This window comes from Micropterus dolomieu, linkage group LG02, assembly GCF_021292245.1.
Source record: "Micropterus dolomieu isolate WLL.071019.BEF.003 ecotype Adirondacks linkage group LG02, ASM2129224v1, whole genome shotgun sequence".
In the NCBI taxonomy this organism is placed as follows: Eukaryota; Metazoa; Chordata; class Actinopteri; order Centrarchiformes; family Centrarchidae; genus Micropterus; species Micropterus dolomieu.
Genome location: NC_060151.1, coordinates 31,374,671 through 31,388,248, shown reverse-complemented (window position 1 = coordinate 31,388,248; position 13,578 = coordinate 31,374,671).

Below are 13,578 nucleotides of genomic sequence, written 5' to 3'. Positions count from 1 at the left end.
TGCCGGTCTCCTGGGTCAGGGACCAACTCCCTATCCACCCAAACACCACCTTAGTGTCGGACTGTCATGGCTATTTATATCCCACACACGCTGATTTTACCTGTGACAGTAGGGGTATGAATAACAAACAACAAATGACACGGGTAAACTAAAAAATGCGCTGGAATACCACACCAAATCACTTAAGAAATCGGCGTGTTATGCCTTTTGATGATACCAGGCTACTTTGAGTTACACTTTGTTAGCTTCAGATAAGTTTGTTAAGTTTATTCATTTTGTGCCTGTTGACAGTATTTTGCTATTTATGAAATAATGTAAATGCTCCGTACTTGTATAGCGCCTTTCTAGTCTTTTCGACCACTCAAAGCGCTTTTACACTACATCTGCATTCACCAGTCACACACATTCATACACTGAGCCTAAGTGCTCAAACGGAAACTAACATTCGCACACATTCATACACTGGCGGAACAGCCGCCAGGTGCAAATCGGGGTTCAGTATCTTGACACTTCGACACGCAACCAGGGGGAGCCAGGGATTGAACCGCCGACCTTCCGATTAACGGCCAACCCGCTCTACCTCCTGAGCCACAGCCGAAATCCTTTCTGTAAAAACATTTGAGTCTAATATGTTCAGATTTTATTTCTTGAAATAGATGCAAATTAGCGCATATTTCATTAGATACTGTTTCTTTGCATATTTAAACAGCATTTCATAAAACCTATAATACAAAAAATGTTTGTCTTAATGTAAGTAATCAACTAGAAAAGTTTCATGGTGATATCTATTTGTCAATTTTTTTACCTTAGCTGATTTTTTCGTGAATTAAAGTCCAGTGTTGTTGTGTTTTGCACTTCCGGGCCGCCGTAGCCTTTGTTCTAAATGCCCACAAACAGTGTTTCCTCTTTGAGGGATAAAACAAAAAAGAAACAGGAAACTGCTAATCCTAACCCATCTGTGAGTTTTTGACCCAAACGAATCGAACTGGCTTAAATCCGGACAGAGAGGAAGGACACATTATTAAAATGCAGCCTTTCTGATGATGATATGATGATGTGAGTTAGACCTGCTGTCTGCGATAACACATCACTTCATTCATGATTCATAAATCCCTCTGAAAACAAAACCATGTGCTCTTTTTCATGACAAACAGCTTCCTCTCGGAGTCCAGTTGTGGCAGATGTGTTCCTGCAGAGAGAGAGAGAGAGTCAGGTTCATGGTTCAGACATGCTCTCTCGGCCTTCACCTGACACACAAACTTCTTCTTCGTGAGTCAGCCGTGAGCCGCCGTCCTGCTGGATCTGCAGGAAGACTTCCTCGAAGCGCTGCGTTCACACGCTGCTCGGACGCGTTCATGGGACGCCGAGCTGCCAGGTGTGAGGAGGAGCCGCAGGTGGATTTAGACAAAGAAACATGTTGGAAAATAAGCGACACAGTTCTGGGTCAACTAAAGAGAGCTCCGGCTGTGATACCTGAAGAGAAACAACAGCTCTGTAGAAACAAAACGACCACCTGAACTACAAATAAAACTAAACAGGACAGTCAAAAACTCAACTAATATACCCCTGTGATGTGGTGGCAGTTGATTGTCTTCGATTCGGCTGAAGAAGAAAGTTCTACCAGAGACGAACGAAGAACAGCGATGGTGAAGAACCACAGCAGAGATTTCTCTGCGTTAGGGTTGGGTTTAAAATATATATACCATATACAATATACAGTGGGTACGGAAAGTATTCAGACCCCTTTAGTTTTACCCTTAAAGTGATACCAATACCAGTTGAGTACTTCATTGGATACCTTGAAAATGTCACCTGTTGACATGTCACCTGATTGGTAGCTTATTATTATTTTTATTGTTGTTATGGAAAAGTAAAGTTATCTCATAGGGGAAAGATTACAGCTTCGGAGGAGGAGTGAAATAGTTTAGTGACCGAATAAGTTGTGGGAAACAAATTTAAGGTATTGTTTTGACACGTGTGTTGAAAGTAAACAACGGAAGATTATTTTATTAACTTTCCATCAATAAACTGAATTGAAAGATCTCCGCGAGCGCTTTTTCCTTTAGTGGTGAGCCGCAAACCTCCGAAAATACGACAGTCAAAAGAATAAAATGAGAAAGCAGTCTGTTTAAACAGTTCACTAAACAAAAAAAACCTTTAATTGATATGAAAAATGCCTTTTCCCTAAAAAAAACTAACTATAAAATAAACTATAAAATATTATATTGTGTCAGTAAATAGACATTGAACTTGGGGGAGGGGGCGTCTTACAAGTTACCCTGTACGTGTTATTTACACAGTACAAAAAAATAAAAACACCAAAACTAAAACCCTGTCAGTGGCTTCATGTTTCTGCTTTGCGTTACGGACAAGAGCCAATCAGGAAGCCAAACGTGAGCGTCATTGTTTTCATCTGTCCGCACTAACAAGCTATCTTGGAGCAGCTGTTTGGATTCGCCGTTTTAGTCTGAACGAGAGTTGCAAAGGAAGCAGAAGGTCTAAGTTTTAAAATGTGGATGTTCAGCCACGCTACGTTTAAGAGCTCTAAGAGCCTCACTGTGCTGTGATTGGCTAGCTTGTTTTTTCAACACGTGCTTGTGATCGGATGCTCGGTTCCACCGGCCTTTCTGACAAATTTGTGGTCCAGTTTCTGAGGTTGAAGATAGGGTTGCCAACTGTCCCGTATCAGGATGTCATTTATATTAGGCCTAATTGATTTGTCCCATACGTGACCTTTTTTAACTACTACGCTGATCTAACCGCTGACTGATACAACAGCAGCAGTGCTGATCGCGGCACTTCGCAATGGTCACAACACCTGTCATCATCCAATCACTGCCACCCCTCACGCGCCTCAGTATGCGTTAAGTAACGTTCAATGCAGCTACTGTGAAAACTGACAAAATAGCGGCAAGTGAAGCCTCGTACGTGTATCACACTGTCAAACATGGAGTCCGACTGCCCTGTTAAGCTAAACAGATTTATGACTCAAATGTTGTGAAGAAGATGCACTAAGAACGAAAGCTGACATGATCACAGTGAATGTGTTAGGACCAAAGACTGTGCGGGATATCCTGAATGATCCCCGACTGAAGGTGAGCCTGTGTTTTACTCAAACAATGGAAACAGAAAGATGTTTCCAGGGTGCGTGAGATATTATTCTGTCTGATGGAGTGCGGTGCACGTTACTTAACTTTTATGAAGATAGTGATGAAACTGCAAAGGGTATTCATTGAGTTCTGTAGTGCCTGAAAAAGCAAGAACTGGAAATAAAACACATCACAAGTAGCTATCTTCTTTTTAGTTTGTCACATGAAGGGGATAACCTTTTGTAACCAACAGTGCAAGAGCCAGAAGTGTTTTGTAATAGACAGATATTAAAGGTAACAGGTTGTGGTTTAATTAAAGGACTGTGTTAAAGGTTCCTGCTGTATATAAAGTATTATTAAACCTACCAAATATTTAATTAAGACACTGTATATTCACACAAAACCATTCGTGCACTCCTGCAGCAGGCCACTTTTTGTCCCTTATTTCATAGTGACAAAGTTGAAGTTGAAGATAATCTAAAAATAAATGTGTTTCAGATGACTACGGCCGACTTCCTCTGACTTGACTGCGGGTAAAAACACTGCTGTCAAGTTGGACACGTTCTACTTCCCGTAGAGCGTGCAAGATTAGAACAAATATTTTTATATTGAGAACCACAGACCTGAGATCATGCCTAGCCTGCTGTATAAAAAGGGGGCCACCATTTTGGGTGAATGACATACAAGGACAGTACTTCCAGAAAACTGCAGCCGCCTTGCTCCCCCGAGGTTTAACTCTGTTTAACCCCTTGTTCATTTAACATTTGCTTTCCAGCAGATCATGTATTCATAACCATTTATCATTACCTGTATTTAATGAACACTCAGCCTTGAACCATGTGTTGGATAGAGAACTGTATAAGCTAACAATTTAAAATGACAGCATTTCAGTTTATATAGCGTTTGTTATTTTATCTGGAGAAACGCTGTGCTTATTATCTTAACTTAATCTTTAATTTAAACAGGAAAAACTGCTGAAGTAACTAATGATATCTTTCCTCTTTCATAAAAAAGACGAATTTAATGCTCGTTTAAAGGAGAGGGAGCACCTGAGATCCTGCATCCCATCACAAGGACGAGTAGTAGCCAATCACAGCGCAGCAGAGCGGGACTTGCTGGGTCTGAGGCTCACTGATGGGTTTTAATAGTTTGTGCACAACAATGGAGCTGTTTGGCGCAGAGGAAGAAGACACGGGACCTGTTAGGAGATCCGTTCACTGCTGGTTTGAGTCTGAACAGTAATATCACCAGAGATATATCCTGTAGCTTTTTGTTTTTTCAAATTCAGTCTTTCAGCTAAAAGTGTAAATATTGTACTTTGAAGCTGCAGGAGCGCGAAGAGGCGAAACTGGGCACCGAGACAAAATCAATAACAAGTTTTCCCACGTGATGCTGTTTTTAGCTCTGGGCTTCACGCCCGAGAGCTGCACTCAGGGTTTCTATTGAAATACCAGCTGGAAACAAAACTACTGCTGGAGTAGTTTCTGTCTCATAATGCTGCAGAGTTATTGTCTTTGTGATTTTCTGTCAGTTTGTTTGGTGGTAATGAATCAAAGGTAGGCGCCTAGAGCAGCGTGTTTTTGCAACACGTCCTCAGCAGCCTGTTGTCAGTATCTGGTGTGAACACCATTTGCCTCTCACAGTACAACACATCTCCTTCGCATAGAGTTGATCAGGTTGTTGATTGTGGCCTGTGGAGTGTTGGTCCTCTCCTCTTCAATGGCTGTGCGCAGTCAGGTCCCCGATGAGGACGACGAGCACGCAGATGAGCTTCCCTGAGACGGTTCCTGACAGTTTGTGCAGAAATTCTTTGGTTATGCAAACCGATTGTTGCAGCAGCTGTCCGGGTGGCTGGTCTCAGACCATCTTGAAGGTGAAGATGCTGGATGTGGAGGTCCTGGGCTGGTTTGGTTACACGTGGTCTTTGGTTGTGAGGCCAGTTGGATGTACTGCCAAATTCTCTGAAACGCCTTTGGAGACGGCTTACGGTGGAGAAATGAACATTCAATTCATGAGCAACAGCTCTGTGGACATTCCAGCAGTCAGCATGCCATCTGCACGCTCACTCAAAACATGTGACATCTGTGGCATTGAGCTGTGTGATGGAACTGCACATTTTGGAGTGGCCTTTTATTGTGGCCAGACTAAGGCCTTTTATTGTGGCCAGCGTAAGGCACACCTGTGCAATCCCCATGCTGTCTGATCAGTGATTGTCAAGTGTCCCAGACCAACACGGTTTAAATATCCGGCCAGCAACGGGCAGACAGGACCTTAAGTTACATGACGTAACGAACATAAAACATTCAGCTTTGTTCCAAACTCGAACTTCAGTCCACTGAGTGAAAGTCCTGAGTTTACTTGACTCATCCCCCCCACTACCTTCTTACAGGACTCTGTCGCTCTTTAAACCATGTCACCTGACGTCTTCTGCCACTAGAGGTCGCGGCCTAACAGAAACCTAAATATGGGTCGTAATAAGCTGCTGCATGATCGACCTGTACGGCTGCTTCTCTGGGGAGGACTGGTTCTTTGTGATCGTGGTGATACATTTCATGTTGACCTGCACAGGACTCCTCAAAAACCCTGATTTCTTTTGGTTGTCTTAAGGTAACAAGCTGAGTCGGCTCTTTAATGGCAAGTTTTATAGAAAACTATGAAACTAATGTGGCGTTCAGACTGCGTGGTGTCACCTGACCCGACAGACGCAACAATCGATGGTTTTATCCCACGTAGTGAATCACAGACTCGTCTCCACCACTCATATCTACCTTAATTAACATAACACGACCTTTACTGTTTCTTAAATGTCTGTGTTTGAAACATTCATTTAAAAGATAAATAAACCGATCAATCGCAGCACAGCAGTGGCACCATGAAGAGGTAAAACAAGGCTTCCAAACTTTCATCTTTGATTGTTCCTCTAAAAGTGGCGACATGCAAAACAATGTATGTTCAAAAATACCAACACATCCTCACTTTTTAACGGTTAGGTTTAGGCATCAAAACTCCTTTGTTAGGTTCAGGTAACGGTCATGATTTGGATTAAAATAACAATGTTACTTACGTCACTTAACTTACCTAAGTTCAGTAACATCACTTGCGTAACTTCTGCATATATTTTAGGAAGTGGTGCATCCCTGGGAATAATCAATGTAGTTTTCATAATATGGCTTTTCAAAAAAAAAGTGAACTCTTGGCCCAACTTGCCCCATATGAGGGGTAAGTTGGGCCCCACCCCGCTCTCCCCTATGGTACTTAAGAAACCTACTTAACTTGACATTCAGTGTGGACTTTTTATTTCACATGGGGATCGAACACCGGTCTCCTGGTCCGGTTTCTGGCCCTGTGTCCAACCCAACCATCGCCTTACTTTGACATTTCTGTTCATACCTTTAGCGTTGAAAACAGACGCTACACGGCTTCCTCTAGTGCGTTGAACTATGACATTAAGGGGATCCCCGGCCAACGGGTCTTGACCATGTGTCTGTATGTGATGAGTTGGGAGTGAGACCTGGGTTCAAATCCCTCGTTACCTGTGTCTACACGTCCTTACCAATATCTAGCAACTACTGAATTGTCCTCACCAATTATATTGATCAAAACAATTAAATTTAACTGCTGTTGTCTGTCAACATCTATATAAAGATCATGTCGTCCCCCCTCATATGCCTCTCAGTCGTTTGGTCCTACTCTTTTCAGGCCCTCAGAGACTTTATTTCTAAAAAATCTCCTTCTGGGAGACATTTTTAATGTCCCCACATGAAATATCCGTCTTTGCTGGGGTGGCCAATCAGATATCAGGCTTCCCGGGCACCCCCCCCCCCCCCCCCCCCAACATCCCAATTTGAGCTGCAACTAACGATTATTTTCATTAGCGATAATAATCTGACGATTATTTTCTCAATTTATGGACTAGTTGGGAGGTCCAGAACATTATGCAAAATGTCGATCTGTGTTTCCCAGAGCCCGAGGTGACGTCTTCAAACGTCTTGTTTTGTCCACAACCCAAATATATTCAGTTTACTGTCATAGAGGAGGAAAAAAAACAGAAAATATTCACATTTCAGAAGCTGGAATCTTATCATTTTTGTGATTAATCGATTATCACTGGACATAACTAATCAATTAATCTACTAATCGTTGCAGCTCAAGTCCCAAAAGAAAGATGAGCGCGTTCTCTCGCAGTAGTATAAAATGGAAACACTGGGTAAAGTACAAGTACCTCAAAATTGTACTTCAGTAAATGTACTTTCCACCGCTGGTCACAGGTGAACTCAACACCTAAATCAGCTTGGATTCATCTTGTTGACATATCGGTGAATAATGCAACTGGTAACTCTGTCTTTTGAGATTCCTGCTTTGTGAATTCTGTTTCTGTGTTAACAAACCTTCAGTTTCACTACAGCGAGAAAACAAACTACAGTCAGTCAGGCTGAAGCTTTTCCTTCATCCACTTTATAACTTCCCCTTCAGGCGTCATGTGTTTTTCCTCTGGGTAATTTCTGGGCACGTCCACCCGCCCTCCTAAACACAAGCGTTCCTAAGGAAGGGTTGGTATCCAAGGCAGAGACAATGTAATCTCTGTAGGAGCAGCCTATAGGGTTGGCCGCAGCAGGGGCTGTGTAGGCCTATACCGGCACACTTGCCACATAAGAGCTGCCAGGGCCCCTCTGCTGCAGGAAGAAGGCTGACTCGCTGCATCCACGTCAGCCAAAACCTCCAGCTCAAGGTCAAACGCTCTCCCCTCTGCACAGTTTAATTTAGGAAGGCGATCCCTGGGCGGAAGTAAAAAGAAAAGTAACATATGCAGCAACAAAACACAATGTAAAAAGTTTAAAAGTAAAGTTTTTAAACAGTAAATGGGTTCATATGAACTCACAGAAACCTGTCAGCGCGAGTTTAAAGACACAATGTTTCAATAACATAATAATATATAATATAATAAGTATGGAATTACTTTACAGCCAAGGCAAAAAAAAAAAGACATTAAGAATGATTTAAATAAAAAACTCGGTGGTGGTTTGTTGGTCAAATTATGTCAAAAAGTCTGAGACTAATTGTGACTTTTTGACCAAAATAAAACCAAACAGGAAGCTCCGGGTTGTGAAAAAGGAAGCCAATGCTGCAGAGCTTTAAACCTGCGTCCTCTCCAGCAGCCAGCAGGGGGCGACTCCAGCGGCTGCAGAAAGAAGTGTGATTGTCTAGAAGTCTCTGAGAAAATGTTGTCAGCTGATTTATTCCCTCAGTAAACACTTTCCTGATGAGTTTATGGTCTCAGTCGCTAGTTTCAAGTCTTCTTCAACACAGCATCATGTTCATTTAGTAAATTATGGTCCCATTTAGAGGAACAGAGACCAGGAAGCAGGGGAGGCTTTAGGGCGGGACTACAAGCTGATTGACAAGTCGTTATCATAGCAATGTCAATCAGGATAGAGGCGACTCGTATCCGCTGCTCTGTGTACATTTAACCAGCGCTGCTGAAAAAGCTTATTAGGAGTCGGCTGTTCGTTTTTTACAGTAAGTACATTTTGTTTTAAGGCTGTTTGTCGCTAGCCAAAATTAGCATCCCAGCTAATGTCACAGTTAACATGAATTACAGATGCTGATACCTAACCAAGCTAGCTAGCTCCACCCTCTCGTCCAAATATGGTCACGTCTAGTTCCAAAAAACCAAGATAGTGACGGCCAAAATGCCAAACTCGAGGCTTCAGAACAGCAGTCCACAAACCGTTAGGTGACGTCACGGTGACTACGTCCACTTCTTATATACTGTCTGTGATCCAAACCTCATAACTCTGACTTAAAAACACAGTAGTTTTGATGAAAGTCACGATTAAAGTTACTCAACTTTGTTTTGCTCTGTATATTAATATCTGTGCTTTGTGTATTCTCTAAATTAGTTTTGTTGCTGTTTAACTCTGTATTAAGCGTCTTTGTTTTTAGTGCTGTTCTGTCGCATGTTTTAATTGTGAGGGACTGCAGATGAGCGACATTAGCTCAGTCAGAACCGGTAGGTTGCCAGATCAAGTCCAGCATGAGCCATTGCTGAAGTTATCCCTGAGCAAGGCCCTTAATTCTCAACTGCTCCCAGTATGAAGGCAGCCCACTGTTCCTAATTAGGATGAATTAAATGCAGAGACAAATGTCCCCTTCCCTTTCCAAGAATTTTCAAAAAATACATCCATGAAGTATTTCTGATTCTGATTTCTCATTCTGAGATCTTAAAAAACAAAAAGCTTCAAACTATTTCTGGAATTAAATAAACAATACATAAATAATTTGACTATGTTAAAATCTAATCTTATCTTAAAATTTGACTTGAAAATACATATTTTTTAAATATTAAAATATAGTCGGATTTATGTTACTATACCATAATTTTGATTTGTCTCATATTTTTACTCCATAAGTAATAATATAAATTTTTTGACATTCTTCTCATTCATAATAATGTTATTATCTCATAATATGGAGCTACTGTCTTATTATATTAAATTAAAAGATCTTAATTTTGACCTATATGAAGTATATAAGTTTTAACGTACTATGAGCATTTTTCATTCATTTTGTCATTATAAAAGTTATTTTCTTTTTCTGGCAGCATTTGGCTTCCATATAGAGGGCTACAATTTGACAATACACCATTTACAGTCTTTGCAATACACCAAAACCAGAAATGTGCAGGGTTATACAAACCCTCAGGATCAAAATCAGAACTATTTTGTGTGCAGGCAAAATGTCAATCAAATAAATTCACTTCATAATAAATATTGTTTGCTGTTTCTTTGTAATTTGTATTGATTAAAAAGGATTTAAACAGTTAATGGGTCATCGAAAGAACCAGCCCTCTAGCCTCAAAGATTACAAGCACTAAATTCTGCACAGTAAGGCAGCTGTGATGATTACAGCGCGTTTGAGTTTCTTTTTACAGGATTGAGTCAGGATGCGTGCAAACCAAATGAATCAGAAGGAAACTATAGAAACCACTTCCCCACTCATCTCTGAGTCCGCACGAGCATGTCGTGTAAACACACTAAGGTGACATAACAGTGTTGCACGCACATGTTAGATTCACAGCACAGGCCTGCAAACGGAAACCAGGTAGCAAACATCCAGCCAGTCAGCGGGCCGCTGCTGGAGCTGCAGGCCGCCTCAAGGCTTCACACAGGCGGCAGCAGAGGGAGCGAAGGCCGCGGGGAAAGGGGGGCGTGTGGTCCAGGCCAGGTGCAGCTCTTTCAGCCCCTCAAAACAAAAAAGAGTAAATCGATCATGATGCTGACTCCGCCCTCCTCTGACGTAGCGGGCTCGGGCGCTGCTCCAGTTACCGTAGCGCCTGGAGCAAACGCGTAGGATTTTTTGGGGGGAGTGTCCCTCTGCTGCGGCGTGCCGTTCAATCAGAGCCGGAGAAGGCCGCTGCCTCCGCGGACACAAAGCAGAGCTGCACCCCCTCCTCTCTCCGCTGCTGACACTCCGTGATGCTGACAGTGATGTAATGCCGATGAGTCAGGATTTTACTGCCCCAAACAAAGCCGTGATTACGGCCACTGCAGATGCATGATAACAGATCATTACAGCCAGGCTGCTGCAGCAGGACCATATTATCTATCTCTCAGGGCAGCTGTCCAACCCCTTGTTATTATAGATTATAGATTACCTCATACATGTAGAAGTGGAAGAAGATCCAGTAAAAGTTGCAATACCACAGTGTACAAATACTCTGTTACAAGTCTTGCATTAAAAACAAAAGTGTGTATAGCCGATGATCAGCAAAATGTTGTTTTTGTTTGTTGTTTGTTGTGTTATTGTATGACTTTGTTTATTTCTGAAAGAGTAAGGTTTTTTGTTCAACCAGAAACAGTCACTACATCTTGTCAAAGCCACCAGACACAGTTGATAAAAACAGTAATTTTACCTTGCAGTAAAAGGGAGTTGAAGGTCTGCTGCTGCCTTGGTCAGGTTGTTTATTTGTGTTATTGTGTGACTGTTTTTATCAATGGAGTCTGGTGGCTTTGAAAAGAGCGATTTAGTGACTGTTTCAGGTTAAACAAAAAGGATCTTACTCTCTGTAGGGCTCCTTTCCATAACATTGTCAAACACTTGTAATCACAATCTGAGCCTGTCGGTGGCAAAAACAAGCACTTTAGTGGATGTACTTTAACGCAAAGGATTAGCCCTATGTTGCAGCCCTAACTGACTGACTGCAGCGCGCTCCCTCAATGCTGGAACGGTTTTAAAAAATGTTGTCACAATTAGTCACATAGACACAAAAACATGATGCTGAAAAATACTCAAAGTATTCTTAAAGTAAAAGTATTCATGTTGCAGTAAAATGATCCTGTCAGTGTTTTTCTATTATGTGATGCATTAATTTGTAAGGGTTGAGCATTTTAACGCCTGAAGTTCTTCAATGCTAATTATTTGTCTTTTATCTTTGTAAGAACAACAAAGGGTAAGTGGAACAGAAACTAAGCAGGAAGTGTGTGGGCATTGGCCTTTGGTTTAGTAGACTGTAATCATGTTACACGACAGTAAGTGATTACAGTGTAGACTATAATAATGCATGTGGAACATGTTATCGGTCATGTGGTGACGGAGTTCCTAATCTGTTTGGAGGGACAAACCTGAAGATCCATACTGTAGTAAATGTATTACTTATACACTGATAAAATGTATGGACCTTAGGAATTAACATAATAGGTTTCATGTTAACGTGGCTGAAACCGGATACTTGGTAAATGTGTAATGAGGGCAGTTATTGTTTCAGATATTATAAGAGTCACTGTGAAACACCCCATCTCATTTACAATGCAAACCTGTGTGACCGACTGAACACCAGTGGTGGAAACTATTGCCTACATTTACTCAATTATGGTAGAATTTTGAGGTACTTTCCATTTTTTTGATACTTATACTCCACTACATCTCAGAGGGAAATAATATACAACACATTACTGAAAATTAAAACAGTGGTTACAGAAAAACAACTCTGGTTGAACTTCCTTGTCATGTTTCAAATGTTTATGAGTTGTTCACAGTTCCACCAAAAGTGATTTAAACTCTAAATGTTTCATTTAATAACTGTTCAATGCCTCAAATTATCTAATATTTCCACATACATCAACAGACTGTGAATCATTAATAGCTGCAAGCTATATATAACTGAATATAAAGTAGTTAAAACTTACAGTATTTAAAGTTGAATACTCGCTAACTGTATATAAAGTATCTAAAGCTAACTGTATACAAAGTGATTGAAACTAACTTACGGTATTTAAAGTGGTTAAAACTAGCTAACTGTATATAAAGTAGCTAAAACTAACTGTATACAAAGTGATTGAAACTAACTTATGGTATTTAAAGTGGTTAAAACTAGCTAACTGTATATAAAGTAGCTAAAACTAACTGTATACAAAGTGATTGCAACTAACTTACGGTATTTAAAGTGGTTAAAACTAGCTAACTGTATGTAGTTAAAACTAACTGTATACAAAGTGATTGAAACTAATTTACGGTATTTAAAGTGGTTAAAACTAGCTAACTGTATGTAGTTAAAACTAACTGTATACAAAGTGATTGAAACTAACTTACGGTATTTAAAGTGGTTAAAACTAGCTAACTGTATATAAAGTAGCTAAAACTAACTGTATACAAAGTGATTGAAACTAACTTACGGTATTTAAAGTGGTTAAAACTAGCTAACTGTATGTAGTTAAAACTAACTGTATACAAAGTGATTGAAACTAGCTAACTGTATATAAAGTAGTTAAAACTACCTAACTGTACAAATGTGTCCCTGAGCAAGACACTTAACCCCTAGTTGCTCCATAGGCGTCTGACAAATATAGTCTAGCAATTGTAAGTGGCTTTGGATAAAAGCGTCAGCTAAGTAATGTAATGTATATGTATATAAAGTATAAAGCGGTTAAAACTAGCTAACCATATAAAGTATAAAGTAGTTAAACTAGCTAAGAATATAAAGTAGTTAAAACTAGCTAACTAGATGTCTATGAAGATTCTCAGTCATCCAGGTCATAGTTCTCCAACGAAGGTTAAAATCAAGGGCAACTGGACTCGGTTGAAGATACTGGAAGACGTTTCGTCCCTCATCCAAAGGACTTCTTCAGTTCTGACTGACTGGCAGGGAAACTCAGCTATTTAACCTCAGTGGGGTCGTTGGCCCGGGTCATCGATACCGCTGGTTCGTTAGTGTTCCTTGTTGCTGTGACGACAGTCGTTACAGTCGTTAAGACTACCTGTGGCCAAGACTGAACGACCATCGTTGGTATCTTCACCTGAGGCCGAGACTGAACGACCATCGTTGGTATCTTCACCTGAGGCCGAGACTGAACGACCATCGTTGGTATCTTCACCTGAGGCCGAGACTGAACGACCATCGTTGGTATCTTCACCTGAGGCCGAGACTGAACGACCATCGTTGGTATCTTCACCTGTGGCCGAGACTGAACGACCATCGTTGGTATCTTCACCT